We start from the raw sequence: 5,906 nt of genomic DNA on the forward strand, positions 1-5,906 counted from the left end.
AAATAGATTTGTGTGAACAGGTGCCACATGGTGTAGTATTAACTCACAAGTTCATTTGACTTCATTATCATTATTAACAGTTGTCTAATGCACACAGCACATACAGTATTTATTTAGCTTATTCATATTTTATTCATTCCAACAAAGTTTAGAATTAATAATTGCATTTATAACAATAATATGACTATATTCCATAATATACATATTTGCTGTCACATTTGCTATATTTCAGGCATAAGTGATGGTGAAAAACTCATAGTTTTAACTAAACTAAAAAGCATAGTTGTTCAGATCAGTGTATCAGGTGTCAGTGTCCAGTCAATGGATGTCAGTATCACTCATTCTAACTGATATTGTGATGTCTTCTCCTTCGCTAATGTCTGCCTTTTTGCCTGTTTGTTTCTTTCCTTCTTGCCATATTTAATAATGTCATCGGTTGCAGTCAACGCGAGGGAGCGGGGTAAATACATGGTTTAGTTTCTTCTAATTTGGAATCACTGCTCTCTCTAATCCCTGTCTTGCCAATTTATTTGTGTCTGTTTGTTAATTTAGTAATTAACTTATTTGGTCTGCAGGAAAACATGCATGCATCTTATTAATGCAAGGACATAAAACAAACAATACATAGATTTCCGAGTAATTAACTTCATCTGTGTGTTTCTGTCTGTCTTTTTTCTTTACTTCTTGTCTGTAGTATTTTGTATTACTGTATTACCTCAGCACTTATAATCTATATCCTATCCAATGAAATTACAATTAGATTTTCATTTTCTATCCATTAAGGTGCCAAGGTTCTTCAGAATGATGAGTTCACGAAAGATCTGTTTAGGTTCTTGCAGCTTCTCTGTGAAGGTCATAACGATGGTATGTCTTTACATTCAGTGACTAACAGTGATCCTAATTTATCAATATTTTAGTAAGGATGTGTAAACCGAGCTTAAAAAGTTTTGGTAAACATCTACTATAGATATAGTCATTGGTTTTTTGGATTGTTTCCTTCAAGCCATTAGTCTCAGAATTGTCAAAACCTTAAATCCATGTGTGTTATATCCAAATGTATAATCTGAATATACAGTGGATTCAGAAAGTATTCAGACTCCATTCACTTTCCTTATCAGGTTGCAATATAATGTTTTAGATATATAAGATTTTTTTTTCTCATTACACACAGTACTCCATAATGACAAAGTAAAAACAGAATTCTAGAAATGTCTGTAATTTTTGTTATAAAAGAACTGAAATATCACATGTATATAAGTATCCAGACCCTCTACTCATTACTTAGTTAAAGCAAATTTGGCAACAATTATATGCTTCAATCATTTTGGGTTAGATGCAACATGGACTGGGGATTTTCTGGCAATCTATATGCCAAATCCTCTCAAGCTGGGCCAGGTTGGATGGGAGGACCATTAGTGGACAGCTACTTTCAGGTCTCTCCAGAGATGTTCAGAAGGGTTCAAGTCAGGGCTCTGACTGGGCCACACTAGGACATTCACAGAGTTGTCCCTAAGCCACCCCTATGTTGTCTTTGCGGTGTGTTTGAGGTCGTTGTCATGTAAGAAGGTGAACCTTCGGCCCAGACTGAGGTTATTGGCGTGGTGGAAGAGGTCTTTATTGAGTATCTCTATACTTTGCTCTATTCAGACTTCCCTTAAGCCTGATCAGTTGCCAAGTCCCTGCTGCAGAAAAATACCTGCATACAACATGATGTTGCCACTATTATGCTTTACTTTTTTGGAAAGTTTTGGGAAGGTGATGAGTGGTGCCTGATTTCTTTCAAACATAAAGTTTAGAATTGAGACAAAACAGTTCAATCTTGGTCAGGCCAAGACATCAGACCAGAGAATATTGTTCCACAAAGTCTGAGAGTCCTTTGAAGCTTGTTGCCAAACTGTTGCCAGGCGAGGTTTCATGGGTTTTGCACTGAGAAGAGGCTTCCATCAAGCCACTTTACCATAGAGCCTAGATCAGTGGAGTTTTGAAGTGATGGTTGTTTTTCTGGACTGTTGTCCTATCTCCACAGAGGATCTCCGTAGCTTAGTCAGTGTGACCAACTGGTCCTTGGTCCCCTCTCTTACTAAAGACCTTCTCCCTGATTGCTCAGTTTGGCCAAGTGCCTAGCTCTTAGTTGTGTCACACTTCTTTCATTTGACAATTATGGAAGCCACTGTGCTCTTGGGAATCGTCTGTGTAGCAGTCATTCTTGAACTCTGCAGGCAGGTCCTTTGACCTCATGCCTTGTTTTTTGCTTTGATATGCATAGTTGGTTGTGAGGCCCTCCACAGAGAGGAGTGTGTGCCTTTCCAATCAGTAAACCTTTCCACAGGAAGACTCCAGTCAAGATGTAGAAATATCTCAGAAATCTTCTTATCAAGAGAATTGGCAGGCATTCTTAGGAACATGTGATTTTTCTGAATTCTGTTTTCACACTTTAATAGATTACTAAGAGTAGATTGATGTGGGGAAAAAAATTTAGTATCAGCTGCAACATAACATTGATTAAAAAAGTGAATTGCATCTAAATACTTGCTAAATGCACTATATAATAAAACGCTTTTGTTGGATAATTAATGGATATGGCATTTGTACTAATTTCCCAGTTATCAATTTACAAATTAATTTATATGTATTCCCAGTGAGCATGGTGTAAAGAATATTTCTAAATCAATTACTTTCTCAGTGGGTACACCTATCATCACATGTCACAACAATGTTTTTGAATATATTACAAGTACTTTGCCACATACAGTGTTTTTGCTCAAATCATAATAGCATCCATGTGCTTGTCTAATTAACCAATTCTTTTTAGACTTCCAGAACTTTTTGAGGACCCAGACTGAAAATACAACTACGGTTAATATAATAATAAGCACAGTAGACTATCTTCTTAGACTTCAGGTAAAGTAGACCTTATTATATCCAGATCAACACATAAACATATATTAATGGCTTAGTTATACTTACTTACTTATATATGTGTGTGTGTGTGTGTGTGTGTGTGTGTGTGTGTGTGTGTGTGTGTGTGTGTGATGTATGTATGTATGTATATATGTGTGTAATATATATACGTGTGTGTATATATATATATATATATATATATATATATATATATATATATATATATATGTGTGGCAGCGGGGGCGGGGCCGAGCGCCGGTTTGTGAATGAAGGGCAGGGCCGAGAGAAGATAGGTATGGAATTGCCTCACCTGAAGTCTATCTAACCTCATGTGTTCTCTATTTCAGTGATCAAAGGAGGCATTTAAGGAGGAGGGTGTGTGTGTGTGAGAGGTGTGTGCGTACGGGTGCCAGAGACGTGCGGCGTGAGCACAGTGCAGAAAAACAAAACTTTGTATAAAAGAAAATAAAGACTGCTAAATAGCCTTTACACCTGACCTGTTGTGGTGTTCCTCCTTTCCCACCGACAAGCTCTCCCACAATATATTACACACACATATATATATATATATATATATATATATATATATATATATATATATATATATATATATATATATATATATACACACACACACACACACACACACACACACACACACACACACACACACACACACACACACACACACTGGCGATCAAAATTATAGAACAATTTATAAACAATTGAACAATTCTGAAATAATGTCATCTTCACTGCTCAACAGTTAAAGGAGTTTTTGTCCTGTCAACACCATGCTACCAGAACACCTTTTCCACAAAATAACTGTCATTTCCAAAAAAACATTATTTTCCAGAAAACACACTGATCAAAATTAGAGAACACTTTCAGATACCTCCCAGTTATTGGTGTTAATCTGGTACCTGGTGCTAATTTCCTTGATTATCTGTCAACCCCTATTTAACTGGCAGCCTAACTTCCAGTTTCACTGACTCTGCAAGATGGTGGGACGTTCTAAAGTGACTGAAAGCCTCTGGCAGCAGGTTGTCCAGATGAAGGCCAGAGAGATGACCCTATCAGCCATAGCAAGACAAGTTGGTCGTCCCAAATCTGTAATTTCAAGAATATTGAATCTTTACAACATCACAAACTCATTCAAGTCCGCCAAGAAGGCTGATCGTCCACGGAAGACAAATACAAGAGAGGACAGGATAGTGCAGAGGATCTCAATGGGCAATCGTTTCCACACTGCAGCTGGAATTGCTCACCAGTTCAGCGCTGAACAGGGTAAGGATCTGTCTCGTCATACAGTGTCTCAACATTTAAGGGCATTTGGACTGAAAGCCCACTCTGCAGTGACCAAACCTCTCATTAGCAGAAAGAATGCTGGGAAGCATGTTGTGTAAACAGAGGAGAACTGGTCCAAAGTTCACTTCAGTGATAAAAGCAAGTTTAATTTATTTGGGTCCAATGGGAAACATTATGTTCGGCGACAAACTGGGGAAAGACTGAACCCAAAGTGTGTAAAGATGTCAGTGAAAAGTGGAGGAGGAAGTGTCATGGTTTGGGGCATGTTTTCTGCAGCAGGAGTTGGGGCCTATTATGCAGCTACATGGCAGAGTGAATGCAAATGTTTATCAGAACCTTCTTCAACAACATATGGTTCCTTCCCTGCGTTCATCACCCAATCAGCCCGCAGTGTTCATGCAGGACAACGCTCCATGTCACACAGCAAAACAGGTAAAGCAGTTCCTTGAAACTGAAAACATTGAAATAATGACATGGCCTGCCCAGAGTCCTGATCTCAACCCAATAGAGAACCTCTGGAAAATCCTTGGTGTTATGGCCAAGAAACCCACTACAGTCACCGAACTGTGGAGGAGACTGGAAGAAGAGTGGACCAAAATCACACCAGAGCATTGTGATAGACTAGTGCTGTCCTGTGGCCGCAGATGTGCTGAAGAGCAGAGGCCTGTACACTTCCTACTAATTGCTGACCGTTGTAACCTTCAGAAAATATTGTTGTAATTTCTTTTCCATGTTACAGTCATTGTTGATCTCTAATTTTGATTAGTGTGTTTTCTGCAAAATAATGTTTTTTTGGAAATGCCTCAGTTATTTTGTGGAAAAGGTGTTCTGGTAGCATGGTATAGACAGGACAAAAACTCCTTCAACTGTTAATCAGTGAAGATGACATTATTTCAGATTTGTTCAATTGTTTATAAATTGTTCTCTAATTTTGATCACCTGTGTGTGTGCGTGTGTGTGTGTGTGTGTGATAAATAAATATATATATATATATATATATATATATATATATATATATATATATATATATATATATATATATATATATATATAAAAATATAAATATATAATACTCCTAATGTCTTTATAGGAGTCCATCAGCGATTTCTACTGGTATTACTCTGGGAAAGATATAATGGATGAAGCTGGTCAACTAAATTTCTCTAAAGCATTAGCTGTGGCCAAGCAGATCTTTAATTCCCTCACTGAATATATACAGGTACATTTTTGCTCTTGGCTATTTTCAGTATTGCTGTTTCTCCCTACCTCTACTTATTTACGTATCTCTTGAAGTATTTTATTGCTACAATTAGTAAAGTTACTAATTATAAACTGTCTTATGCTATTCTATCCAAAAATAAATCTGAACTACCATATAACCAGTTTCCATATTCTCAGCGGAGCCTAGTCTCAAACTCAGCGGCAGGCTGTGCAATTTACAATTAGGCCTTCAGTGGTGTCTTACCTGAATCAGTTTATCTTTTATTACCATTAATATCATGCCATAATACTATACAGTATAACTTTACTGTCCTCATGATGCATTGTTCTGCAAGGCTAGACAGTTAGCTAGCATGAGGGATGGAACCACAATAACAACTCAATGTGTAATGTTTACTTCATTTTAATTGCAATTGTTATCACTTTCATATTTTATGTTAAACTGAAAATACAGAACACACAAAATGCATATATCA

At 37.1% G+C, this 5,906-nt stretch overlaps 1 long non-coding RNA gene across 1 annotated transcript; it reads left to right on the forward strand.

The window, feature by feature from the left end:
• The first annotated feature begins 808 nt into the window (after positions 1 to 808).
• LOC310730734 lies at positions 809 to 5,429 on the forward strand. Its single transcript, XR_014534934.1, has 3 exons — positions 809 to 864; positions 2,813 to 2,901; positions 5,300 to 5,429. It is a non-coding gene; the product is annotated as an uncharacterized lncRNA (long non-coding RNA).
• Positions 5,430 to 5,906: the final 477 nt, after the last annotated feature.

This window comes from Silurus aristotelis, assembly GCF_946808225.1.
Source record: "Silurus aristotelis genome assembly, chromosome: 9".
NCBI lineage: Eukaryota > Metazoa > Chordata > Actinopteri > Siluriformes > Siluridae > Silurus > Silurus aristotelis.